This window comes from Leuresthes tenuis, unplaced genomic scaffold (genome assembly GCF_036924035.1).
Source record: "Leuresthes tenuis unplaced genomic scaffold, fLeuTen1.0.hap1 SCAF_21, whole genome shotgun sequence".
Lineage (NCBI taxonomy): Eukaryota > Metazoa > Chordata > Actinopteri > Atheriniformes > Atherinopsidae > Leuresthes > Leuresthes tenuis.
In genome coordinates this window covers 12,148,686-12,162,724 of record NW_027325375.1, presented here as the reverse complement: position 1 = coordinate 12,162,724, position 14,039 = coordinate 12,148,686, and the positions used below count along the sequence as shown (strand labels likewise).

At 41.8% G+C, this 14,039-nt stretch overlaps 2 non-coding genes across 2 annotated transcripts; both read left to right on the top strand.

The window, feature by feature from the left end:
- The first annotated feature begins 11,838 nt into the window (after positions 1–11,838).
- LOC140280663 (U5 spliceosomal RNA) lies at positions 11,839–11,952 on the top strand. The gene has a single exon (XR_011909599.1). It is a non-coding gene; the product is annotated as a U5 spliceosomal RNA (small nuclear RNA).
- Positions 11,953–12,260: 308 nt separating this feature from the next.
- LOC140280450 (U2 spliceosomal RNA) lies at positions 12,261–12,444 on the top strand. Its single transcript, XR_011909417.1, has one exon. It is a non-coding gene; the product is annotated as a U2 spliceosomal RNA (small nuclear RNA).
- Positions 12,445–14,039: the final 1,595 nt, after the last annotated feature.

Genomic DNA, 14,039 nt, shown 5'->3' with positions numbered 1-14,039 from the left:
ATGGGTAAAAAAAAGGTGTGAATGCCCAACCAATGTTCGAATACCCGAATATATACCATCAAAAGCGGAAGCGGGGGTGTTCGGCTGCAAGAACGTGTGAACGTCCGACCATAGTTTGTAAAAAGCAGTTAAGAAAAGGTTTGAATATCCAACCGAACATAATCAAAAGCGGGAGCAGAGTTGTTCGACTGCAAGTAGGTGTGAATGTCAGATCATAATTGCTGAAAAATGTGATAGAAAAGACCAGAATGCCGGACAATACATCATCAAAAGCGGGAGAGGTGGTTTTTCGGCTGCAAGTAGGTGTGAATGTCCAGCCATAATTACTCACAAACGGGGGAAGAAAAGGTAGTATTTCCAGACCACACATGATCAAAACAGGGAATGGAGGTGGTTCAGCTGCAAGGTGTGAATGTCTGACTAAAGTTTGTAAAAACCGTGTAAGACAAGGGGCGAATGCCCGACAAAGTATGATCAAAAGAGGGAGCGGAGGTTTTCGGCTGCAAGGTCTGAATGTCCAACCACAAATAGTAAAAATCGGGGAAGAAAAGGCTCGAAAGTCCGTCTATACACCATCAAAAGCGGGAGCAGAGGTGTTCAGGTGCAAGAAGGTCTGAATGTCCGACCAATAATTACTGAAAAATGGGTAAGAAAAGGTGCGAATGCCCAACTATACACCATCAAAAGCGGAAGCGGAGGTGTTCGGCTGCAAGACGGTGTGAACGTCCAACCAAAGTTTGTAAAAAGCATTAAGAAAATGTTCGAATATCCAACCAAACATAATCAAAAGCGGGAGCAGAGCTGTTCGACTGCAAGTAGGTGTGAATATCAGATCATAATTTGCAAAAAGCTGATGAGAAAGGGTGAGAATGCCCGACTATACACTGTCAAATGTGGGAGCGGAGGTGTTCGTCTGTGAGTAGGTGTGAATGTCCGACCATAATTGCTGAAAAATGTGTTAGAAAAGGTAAGAATGCCGGACCATATATCATCAAAAGCGGGAGAGGTTGTGTTCGGCTGCAAGAAGGTGTGAATGTCCAGCCATAATTACTCACAAACGGGTAAGAAAAGGTACTATTGCCAGACCATATATGATCAAAACAGGGAGCGGAGGTGGTTCAGCTGCAAGAAGGTTTGAATGTCCGACTAAAGTTTGTAAAAAGCGGGTAAGACAAGGTGTGAATGCCCGACAATGTATGATCAAAAAAGGAGCGGAGGTTTTCGGCTGCAAGAAGGTCTGAATGTCCACCCATAATTACTGAAAAATGGGTAAAAAAAGTTGCGAAAGCCCAACCGCACATGATCATAAGTGGATGAGAAGGTGTTCGACTGCAAGTAGGTGTGAATGTAAGATCATAATTTGTAAAAAGCGGGTAAGAAAAGGTAAGAATGCCCAACCATAGATTATCAAAAGCGGCAGCAGAGTTTCGGCTGGTATTTTTCAATGTCTAGATAGATTTCAACAAAAAACAACGTTGTACTTTGCAGTAAAAGAAAGTGCAAATCAAAAGTTTTAGGAATCCGAGAATAAGCTTATTTTCATGAGTTCTGCACGATTTTGGATTTTATGTATAAAATGAATTTCTTCACGCAAACTAAGTTAACACTGCTTTGTCCTTCATATGTACCCATTTCTACATATATTTCAAGCATAAACTTCCTCATATTACCCTGAATGAGAAAGAGCCACACTTGTGATTAAGCCATACCTCCCTTTTGAGGAGTTCTGCATGATTTGGGATTTTATCTATAAAATTAATTCCTTCACTCAAACTATGTTAAAACGGCTTTTACCTTCATATTTATCAATGTCTCGATAGATTTAAACAAAAAAACAACGTTGTACTTTGCAATAAAAGAAAGAGCAAATCAAAAGTTTTAGGAATCCGAGAATAAGCTTATTTTCATGAGTTCTGCCCGATTTCGGATTTTATGTATAAAATGAATTCATTCACTCAAACCAAGTTAAAACTGCTTTTTCCTTCATATTTATCAATGTCTAGATCGACTTCAACAAAGAACAACATTGTATTTTGCAGTAGAAGAAAGACCAAAACTGAAGGATCAGGAATCCGAGAATAAGCTTCTTTTCATACGTTCTGCATGATTTGGGATTTTATGTATAAAATGAATTCCTTCACTCAAACTAAGTTAACACTGCTTTGTCCTTCATATGTACCCATTTCTACATATATTTCAAGCATAAACTTCCTCATACTACCCTGAATGAGAAAGAACCACACTTGTGATTAAGCCATACGCCCCTTTTGAGGAGTTCTGCATGATTTGGGATTTTATCTATAAAATCAATTCCTTCACTCAAACTATGTTAAAACGGCTTTTACCTTCATATTTATCAATGTCTCGATAGATTTAAACAAAAAAACAACGTTGTACTTTGCAGTAAAAGAAAGAGCCAATCAAATGTTTTAGGAATCCGAGAATAAGCTTATTTTCATGAGTTCTGCACGATTTCGGATTTTATGTATAAAATGAATTCATTCACTCAAACCAAGTTAAAACTGCCTTTTCCTTCATATTTATCAATGTCTAGATCGACTTCAACAAAGAACAACATTGTATTTTGCAGTAGAAGAAAGAGCAACACTGAAGGATCAGGAATCCGAGAATAAGCTTATTTTCTTATGGGCAAGTGGGAACTGCTTTGTCCTTCATATTTATCAATGTGTAGATGGATTTCAACTTCTTCTACTGCAAAGTCCAATGTTTTTCTTTGTAGAAGTCGATCTAGACATTGATGAATATGGAAGGACAAAGCAGTTTTAACTTGGTTTGAGCAAAGCAATTCATTTTATAGCAAAATCCGAAATCGTGCAGAACTCATGAAAGCAGGCTTATACTCGGATTCCTGAAACTTTAGATTTGCTCTTTCTTTTACTGCAAAGTACAACGTTGTTTTTTTGTTTAAATATTTCTAGACATGGTAAATATGAAGGACAAATCAGTTTTAACATAGTTTGAGTGAAGTAATGCATTTTATAAGCAAAATCCCAAATCATGCAGAACTCACGAAATGCTTTTTCTCGCTTTTCACTGCTTTTTACAAACTTTGGTCGGACGTTCACAATATCTTGCAGCCGAACACCTCCGTTTCCGCTTTTGATGGTGTATATTCGGGCATACGAACCTTTTCTTACCCGCTTTTTACAAACCGAGGTCGGACTTTCACACCTTCTCTTAGCTGAAAAACTCCGCTCCCTCTTTTGATTGTGTACAGTCGGGTAATTTAACCTTTTCTTACCCGCTTTTTACCATCTATGGTCGGACATTCACACCGTCTTACAGCGGAACACCTCCGCTCCCTCTTTTGATGATGTATGGTTAGGCATTCGCACCTTTTCTTACCCATTTTTCAGTAATTATGGGTAGACATTCACACCTTCTTGCAGCTGAACACCTCCTCTCCCGCTTATGATCATGTGCAGTTTGATATTCGAAAATTTTCTTTCATGTTTTCTAGCAATAATTGATGGACATTCAGACCGTCTTGAAGCTGAACATCTCCGCTCCCACTTTTGATGGTGTATAGTCGGGCTTTCGAGCCTTTTCTTCCCCGGTTTTTACAAATTATGGTTGGACATTCAGACCTTCTTGCAGCCGAAAACCTCCACTCCCTCTTTTGATCATACATTGTCGGGCATTCGCACCTTTTCTTACCCGCTTTTTACAAACCATGGTCGGACTTTCACACCTTCTTGTAGCCGAACAACTCCGCTCCCGCTATTGATTGTGTACAGTCGGGTATTTTAACCTTTTCTTACCCGCTTTTTACCAACTATTGTTGGACATTCACACCTTCTTACAGCGGAACACCTCCGCTCCCTCTTTTGATGGTGTATGTTCGGGCACTCGAACCTTTTCTTACCCGCTTTTTACAAACTATGGTCAGACATTCAAACCTTCTTGGCTTCTATGGCCTTCTTGCAGCCAAACAACTCTGATCTTGCTTTTGATGATGTAAGGTTTGGCATTCAGACCTTGCTTCACCTGCTTTTCACCAAATATAGTCGGACATTCACACCTTCTTGCAGCCGAACACTTCCGCTCCACCTTTTAGTGTTCTATCACACCTTTTTTTTTCACCGCATTTTATACATTATGGTTGGAAATTTTCAACCACTCTCATCCGAAGACCTCTCCTCCCGCTTTTGTTAATATATTTGAACTTTAGTTTGACATTCAAACCTTCTTGAAGCTGAACCACCTCCGCTCCCTGTTTTGATCATATATGGTCTGGCTACTACCTTTTCTTACCCGTTTGTGAGTAATTATGGCTGGACATTCACACCTACTTGCAGTCGAACACAACCTCTCTCGCTTTTGATGATGTATGGACCGGCATTTTTACCTTTTCTAACACATTTTTCAGAAATTATGGTCGGAGATTCACACCTACTCACAGCCGAACAACTCCGCTCCCGCATTTGATGATGTATAGTCGGGCATTCTCACCCTTTCTCATCAGCTTTTTGCAAATTATGATCTGACATTCACACCTACTTGCAGTCGAACAGCTCTGCTCCCGCTTTTGATTATGTTTGGTTGGATATTCGAACCTTTTCTTCACTTCTTTTTACATATTTTGGTTGGACGTTCACACCTTCTTGTAGCCGAACACTTCCACTCCTGCTTTTGATGATGTATGGTTGGGCATTCACACCTTTTTTTTGCCCATTTTTCAGGAATTATGGGTGGACATTCACACCTCGCAGCTGAACACCTCCTATCCCACTTATGATCATGTGCGGTTTGATTTTCGAAAAGTTTCTTTCATGTTTTCTAGCAATTATTGATGGACATGTAGACCTTGCAGCTGAACACCTCCGCTCCCGCTTTTGATCATACATTGTCAGGCATTCGCACCTTGTCTTACCCACTTTTTACAAACTTTAGTCGAACAGTCACACCTTTTTGCAGCCGAACACCACCTCTACCGCTTTTGATGATGTATGGTCCAGCATTCTTACCTTTTCTAACACATTCTTCAGCAATTATGGTCGGACATTCACACCTACTCAGAGCCGAACACCTCCGCTCCCGCATTTGATGGTGTGTAGTCGGGCATTCTACAGCGGAAAAGACTCATTCTTATGTTTGGTTAGATATTCGAACCTTTTCTTAACTGCTTTTTACAAACTTTGGTCGGACGTTCACAATATCTTGCAGCCGAACACCTCCGCTTCCGCTTTTGATGGTGTATATTCGGGCATACGAACCTTTTCTTACCCGCTTTTTACAAACCAAGGTCGGACTTTCACACCTTCTCTTAGCTGAAAAACTCCGCTCCCTCTTTTGATTGTGTACAGTCGGGTAATTTAACCTTTTCTTACCCGCTTTTTACCATCTATGGTCGGACATTCACACCGTCTTACAGCGGAACACCTCCGCTCCCTCTTTTGATGATGTATGGTTAGGCATTCGCACCTTTTCTTACCCATTTTTCAGTAATTATGGGTAGACATTCACACCTTCTTGCAGCTGAACACCTCCTCTCCCGCTTCTGATCATGTGCAGTTTGATATTCGAAAATTTTCTTTCATGTTTTCTAGCAATTATTGATGGACATTCAGACCGTCTTGAAGCTGAACACCTCCGCTCCCACTTTTGATGGTGTATAGTCGGGCTTTCGAGCCTTTTCTTCCCCGGTTTTTACAAATTATGGTTGGACATTCAGACCTTGCAGCCGAAAACCTCCACTCCCTCTTTTGATCATACATTGTCGGGCATTCGCACCTTTTCTTACCCGCTTTTTACAAACCATGGTCGGACTTTCACACCTTCTTGTAGCCGAACAACTCCGCTCCCGCTATTGATTGTGTACAGTCGGGTATTTTAACCTTTTCTTACCCGCTTTTTACCAACTATTGTTGGACATTCACACCTTCTTACAGCGGAACACCTCCGCTCCCTCTTTTGATGGTGTATGTTCGGGCACTCGAACCTTTTCTTACCCGCTTTTTACAAACTATGGTCAGACATTCAAACCTTCTTGTAGCCGAACACATCCACTCCTGCTTTTGATGATGGGTATTCAAACCTACTTGTTGCCCGCTTTTCATTAATTATGGGTGGACATACACACCTTGTCGCAGCCAAACACCTCCGCTTCCTGTTTTGATCATGTATGATTGGACATTCGCACCTTTTCTCACCCGCTTTTTACTATGGTCGGCCATTCACAGCTTCCTCTCCACCATACTTGTATGGAGGGATATTCACACCCACTTGCATCCGAAGACCTCCGCCCCCACTTTTGTTGATATTTAGTCGGTCATTCGCAGCTTACCCGCTTTTGGCAAACTATGGCCTTCTTTCAGCCATACACCTCTGATCTCGTTTTTGATGATGTAAGGTTGGGCATTCAGACCTTGCTTCACCTGCTTTTCACCAAATATAGTCGAACAGTCACACCTTCTTGCAGCCGAACACTTCTGCTCCACCTTTTAGTGTTCTATGGGGTATTCACACCTTTTTTTTCACCTTATTTTATTGATTATGGTTGGAAATTCTCACCCACTCTTATCCGAAGACCTCTCTTCCTGCTTTTGTTAATATATAGTCGGGCATTCAAACCTTTTCTTACCCGCTTTTTACAAATTATGGTCGAACATTCACACCTACTTGCAGCCGAACACCTCCGCTCCCGCTTTTGATGGTGTGTAGTCGGGCTTTCGAGCCTTTTCTTCCCCGGTGTTTACAAATTATGGTTGTACATTCAGACCTTGCAGCCGAAAACCTCCGCTCCCTCATTTGATCATACATTGTCAGGCATTCGCACCTTGTCTTACCCGCTTTTTATAAACTTTAGTCAGACATTCACACCTTGCAGCTGAACCACCTCCGCTCCCTGTTTTGATAATGTATGGTCTGGCAATACTACCTTTTCTTACCTGTTTGTGAGTAATTATGGCTGGACATTCACACCTACTTGCAGCCGAACACCACTTTTCCCACCTTTGATGATGTATGGTCCAGGATTCTAGTCTTTTCTAACACATTTTTCAGCAATTATGGTTTGATATTCACACCTACTCACAGCCGAACACTTCCGCTTCCGATCAAATGCGGATTTGATGGTGTATAGTCGGGCATTCTCACCCTTTCTCATCAGCTTTTTGCAAATTATGATCTGACATTCACACCTACTTGCAGTCGAACAGCTCTGCTCCCGCTTTTGATTATGTTTGGTTGGATATTCGAAACTTTTCTTCACTGCTTTTTACAAACTTTGGTCGGACGTTCACACCTTCTTGTAGCCGAACACCTCCGCTTCCGCTTTTGATGGTATATATTCGGGCATACGAACCTTTTCTTACCCGCTTTTTACAAACCATGGTCGGACTTTCACACCTTCTTGTAGCCGAACAACTCCGCTCCCTCTTTTGATGGTGTATGTTCGGGCATTCGAACCTTTTCTTACCCGCATTTTACGAACTATGGTCGGACATTCAAACCTTCTTTTAGCCGAACACATCCACTCCTGCTTTTGATGATTTATGGTTGAGCATTCGCACCTTTTCTTACCCATTTTTTACAAACTATGGTCGGACATTCACACCTTCTTGCAGCTGAACACCTCCTCTCCCGCTTATGATGATGTGTGGTTTGATATTCGAAAATTTTCTTTCATGTTTTCTAGCAATTATTGATGGACATTCAGACCTTCTTGCAGCTGAACACCTCCGCTCCCGCTTTTGATGATGTATAGTCGGGCTTTCGAGCCTTTTCTTCCCCGGATTTTACAAAATTATTGTTGGACATTCAGACCTTCTTGCAGCCGAAAACCTCCGCTCCCTCTTTTGATCATACATTGTCGGGCATTCGCACCTTCTCTTACCCGCTTTTTACAAACCAGGGTCGGACTTTCACACCTTTTAGTAGCCGAACAACTCCGCTCCCGCTATTGATTGTGTACAGTCGGGTATTTTCACCTTTTCTTACCCGCTTTTTACCAACTATGGTCAGACATTCACACCTTCTTACAGTGGAACACCTCCGCTCCCTCTTTTGATGGTGTATGTTCGGGCATTCGAACCTTTTCTTACCCGCTTTTTACAAACTATGGTCGGACATTAAAACCTTCTTGTAGCCGAACACATCCACTCCTGCTTTTGATGATGTATGGTTGGGCATTCGTACCTTTTCTTACACATTTTGCAGTAATTATGGGTGGACATTCACACCTTTTTGCATTTTAACACCTCCTCTCCCGCTTATGATCATGTGCGGTTTGATATTCGAAAATTCTCTTCCATGTTTTCTAGCAATTATTGATGGACATTCAGACCTTCTTGCAGCTGAACACCTCCGCTCCAGCTGTTGATGGTGTATAGTCGGGCTTTCGAGCCTTTTCTTCCCCGATTTTTACAAATTATGGATGGACATTCAGACCTTCTTTCAGCCGAAAACCTCCGCTCCCTCTTTTGATCATACATTGTCGGGCATTCGCACCTTTTCTTACCCGCTTTTTACAATTCATGGTCGGACTTTCACACCTTTTAATAGCGGAACAACTCTGCTCCCGCTATTGATTGTGTACAATAGGGTATTTTAACCTTTTCTTACCTGCTTTTTGCCAATTATGGTTGGACATTCACACCTTCTTACAGCGGAACACCTCCACTCCCTCCTTTGATGGTGTATGTTCGGGCATTCGAACCTTTTCTTACCCGCTTTTTACAAACTATGGTCAGACATTCAAACCTTCTTGTAGCCGAACACATCCACTCCTGCTTTTGATGATGGGTATTCAAACCTACTTGTTGCCCGCTTTTCATTAATTATGGGTGGACATACACACCTTGTCGCAGCCAAACACCTCCGCTCCCTGTGAGGATCATGTATGGTTGGGCATTCGTACCTTTTCTTACCCATTTTGCAGTAATTATGGGTGGACATTCACACCTTCTTGCATTTGAACACCTCCTCTCCCGCTTATGATCATGTGCGGTTTGATATTCGAAAATTCTCTTCCATGTTTTCTAGCAATTATTGATGGACATTCAGACCTTCTTGCAGCTGAACACCTCCGCTCCAGCTGTTGATGGTGTATAGTCGGGCTTTCGAGCCTTTTCTTCCCAGATTTTTACAAAATATGGATGGACATTCAGACCTTGTTTCAGCCGAAAACCTCCGCTCCCTTTTTTGATCATACATTGTCGGGCATTCGCACCTTTTCTTACCCGCTTTTTACAAACCATGGTCGGACTTTCACACCTTTTAGTAGCGGAACAACTCTGCTCCCGCTATTGATTGTGTACAATCGGGTATTTTAACCTTTTCTTACCTGCTTTTTGCCAACTATGGTCGGACATTCACACCTTCTTACAGCGGAACACCTCCGCTCCCTCCTTTGATGGTGTATGTTCGGGCATTCGAACCTTTTCTTACCCGCTTTTTACAAACTATGGTCAGACATTCACACCTTCTTGCAGCCGAACACTTCCGCTCTACCTTTTAGTGTTCTATGGGGTATTCACACCTTTTTTTTCACCGCATTTTATAGATTATGGTTGTAAATTCTCACCCACTCTTATCCGAAGACCTCTCCTCCTGCTTTGGTTAATATATAGTCGGGCATTCGAACCTTTTCTTACCCGCTTTTTACAAATTATGGTCGAACATTCACACCTACTTGCAGCCGAACACCTCCGCTCCCGCTTTTGATGGTGTATAGTCGGGCTTTCGAGCCTTTTCTTCCCCGGTTTTTACAAATTATGGTTGGACATTCAGACCTTGCAGCCGAAAACCTCCGCTCCCTCTTTTGATCATACATTGTCAGGCATTCGCACCTACTTGCAGCCGAATACTTCCGCTCCACCTTTTAGGTATGTATGGTTGGCATTTGCACCTTTTCTTACCCTTTCTTACCCTACTGATTGCTTAAGATTAAGTTGTTTTTTCTCAAACTACAACATTTTTTTAATTGTTGAAACTTGATTTGAAGTGGATAAATAAGGAGGACAAACAGTTTTAAGTCAGGCTGATAGAAGGAATTAATTTTATAGCAAAATCTGTATTTCGTCATATGTCGAGAGATGCTTATTGCTGAAGAAGTTCTTTCTCATTCTACAAAGTACAACGTTATTTATCGTTGAAACTTGATTAGACATGAATAAATATGAAGGACAAAGCAGTCTTAACTTGGTTAGAGTTAAGGAATTCGTTTTATAGGAGAATCCGAATTCGTGCATAACTCATAAAATAGAGCTTATTTTCGGATTCCTGAAGAATGAGTCTGGTTCTTTCTCATAATACAAAGTTTGTTGTTTATTGTTGAAACTTCATCAGAAGTGAAGAAATAAATGAATGCCTATCAACAAATGTGGGATCTAAACTCTAGTGCTTCCTCTAAAATAATTTCCTTTCTCAATTCAGAAATGTGTGTGTGTAAGTCACAACACCCGTGACACCAAAACGGCTTTCTTTTCTCTCTTTTCTCTACACTCTGCACTGTGAGCACACACACCAAATCAGAAAGGCTTTTTTCTCTCTTTTCTACATTATGGACTGTGGGGACACAAAACCGCTCTCTCTTTTTTTTTTTGATTGTGTGCCAGGGCGTTGTCTCACGTATTAGATTATGCTTACGATACGAATGGGTTTATCAGTCACATCAGAATCCATACATACTGATCCTCCCGTAATAAAATGGTCGGATCTTATCAAACACACTTTGTTTCTTGTGACAATCAAGTCAGCGAAACAGCGTATACACGTCAAGACACTGAATCAAGTTTGCCACAAGAACTCATAAGTTTGGCAGTATTGCTCTGCCGTCAGCAATCATACACCCATTTTATTTTCGTGAGACATGTGCAGGCACCTGTTCATCTACTGTTCTATCACTATGAATTAGTTTATCTATTATCAATAAGGATACTTCTACAACTACTATCAAAGTATGTCCAGACTTCTTATGTTGTCAGTTGCTATATATGAATAAGTGGGTAGCTACTGACAAGCATTAAGCATGTCACACAGCCCAAACATATAACATTTCAGGACACACCACACAGTTAACAACCACAGTGAAGTGTCAAAGCCCAAACATGTAACATTCAACAGGACACTTACACAACACATTCAAATCAAACAGTCAGACAACATACAAGAACATATACCCCAGCCGGCATTGCTCCCTGCCTATTTTCCTACAGCTCACTATGTGTGCGCACACCTTTATTCACAAACTCTTCAACTTATACTCTTTTACCGAAGCTGCTACAGCTCGATTGGCCGAATACCCTTAGATCCTATTTCGGTGAATTTGAAGTCTGCCTTACATGTAACAGATTAGCGGTTTAGCAGTTTTAATTTAGTTTGAGTGAAGGAATTCATTTTATAGCAAAATCCGAAATCGTGAAGAACTCATGAAAGTAAGCTTATTCTCGGATTCCTGAAACTTTAGATTTGCTATTTCTTTTACTGCAAAGTACAACGTTGTTTTTTTTTGTTTAAATATTTCTAGACATGGTAAATATGAAGGACAAAGCAGTTTTAACATAGTTTGAGTGAAGGAATTCATTTTATAGATAAAATCCCAAGAGTCTGCTGAGAAAAGAGAGTGAATGCGAAGTAGACTTTAACACGGCTCTGGGAGCGAGCCGAGTGTGGGCTAACCGGGAGAATTGCTTGAAAGAAACGCGACACCAAATGAGCGGTCAGAACAAAGCCTCAATACGGTGTTCCCGTGGTGTTTTTGTTGCTGCCTTGTCGATTGCACAGGGGCAAGCGTTTCAACCAAGCAACGCTCACCATGGGGAAGGTGGCTATGGCAACTAGCCTGATGCCCTGCTCCCGCAGTGATGGATAATCGTACTCTGGTTTCTCTTCATAACATACAAGTCTTTCGCCTTTTACTAAAGACTTTCGTGGAGAGCAGCACTAATGAGTTGTTTCTATTTTTGGCAGGCTTTACCTTTGCGGGTGAAGCCCTTTCTGTCTGTGCAAAAGAAATCTTGTTACTGTGCAGAGTGACTTCTCTGAGTAGAGTCGCCTTACTTGTTGCGATTGTGCCGATGTTCGAAGCTGGAGTGCAAAGTTGTTGCTTGAATGGTGCTTGCTGGAGCATGCGGGAGTGCAAAGTTATACCATTTAAAAGGGCTGAAGAGTGCTCAGTGCAGCGGGTGGGCGGAGGTGCAACGTGACACTCTGGCCACCTATGGCCATAAAAAGAACACTGCTACAAGTGCGCATTGTGCCAGCAAGGGCCCTCGGACCTGAAACAGTGGACAGTTATCGCTTCTCGGCCTTTTGGCTAAGATCAAGTGTAGTATCTGTTCTTATCAGTTTAATATGTCCTCTATACGAGGACTACATATTAAATGGATTTTTAAGAATAGGAGTTGAAAAAGAAGCTTGCTCCGTTCACTCCAAGCATCGACCCAGTACTGCAGTGCCGCTGGGAACGGTGCGCTCTTCTCTGCTCTTGTGAAAAAGCAAACAGCGGTGCAGGATGGAAGTTTCAGGGAGCCCAAGATGAAACTTTCTTTTAATCTGCTGAGAAAAGAGAGTGAATGCGAAGTAGACTTTAACACAGCTCTGGGAGCGAGCCGAGTGTGGGCTAACCGGGAGAATTGCTTTAAAGAAACGCAACACCGAATGAGTGGTCAGAACAAAGCCTCAATACGGTGTTCCCGTGGTGTTTGTGGCTGCCTTGTCTTTTGCACAGAGTAAAAGACAAGGCAGCCATCGAATAGGGCCCGATTGTTCCTACTTGGTCAGCCGAGGAGCAAGGGGGGGGAGCAACCGTCTCAACCAAGCAAATCTCACCAAGTAGGAACAATCGGGCCCTATTCGATGGCTGCAACACCTGAAAGAGATATTGATGCGAGACCCGATCAAAAGCTTTTTCAAAGTCTAAATTTAAGATGACAAGCCGGGTGTTTCTGTCTCTAGCGTAATCAATGATGTCTCGAATCAGTACGAGGCTGTCGGTGAGTTGTCTCTCTGAGATGGCACAAGCCTGGTCTGGGTGAATTACCTCCTCTAAAACAGAGGACATCCGTGTCGTTAAAACCTTGCTAAAAAGTTTACAGTCAAAGTTTAAAAGTGTGATGGGCCTCCAATTCTTTACGTCAGTCTTATCATTTTTATCAGAAGTGAAGAAATAAATGAATGCCTATCAACAAATGTGGGATCTAAACTCTAGTGCTTCCTCTAAAATAATTTCCTTTCTCAATTTAGAAATGTGTTAGAAAAGGTAAAAATGCCGGTCCATACATAATCAAAATCGGGAGAGGTGGTGTTCAGCTGCAAGAAGGTCTAAATGTCCATCAATAATTGCTAGAAAACATGAAAGAAACTTTTCGAAAATCAAACCGCTCATGATCATAAGTGGGATAGGAGGTGTTCAGCTGCAAGGTGTGAATGTCCACCCATAATTCCTGAAAAATGGGCAAAAAAAAGGTGTGAATGCCCAACCATACATCATCAAAAGCAGGAGTGGAAGTGTTCGGCTACAAGAAGGTGTGAACGTCCAACCAAAATATGTAAAAAGCAGTTAAGAAAAGGTTCGAATATCCAACCAAACATAATCAAAAGCGGGAGCAGAGCTTTTCGACTGCAAGTAGGTGTGAATGTCAGATCATAATTTGCAAAAAGCTGATGAGAAAGGGTGAGAATGCCCGACTATACATCATCAAATGCGGGAGCGGAGTTGTTCGGCTGTGAGTAGGTGTGAATGTCCAGCCATAATTACTCACAAACGGGTAAGAAAAGGTAGTATTGCCAGACCATATATGATCAAAACAGGGAGCGGAGGTGGTTCAGCTGCAAGAAGGTTTGAATGTCCGACTAAAGTTCAAATATATTAAAGAAAGCGGGAGGAGAGGTCTTCGGATGAGAGTGGTTGAAAATTTCCGACCATAATGTATAAAATGCGGTGAAAAAAAGGTGTGATAGAACACTAAAAGGTGGAGCGGAAGTGTTCGGCTGCAAGAAGGTGTGAATGTCCGACTATATTTGGTGAAAAGCAGGTGAAGCAAGGTCTGAATGCCAAACCTTACATCATCAAA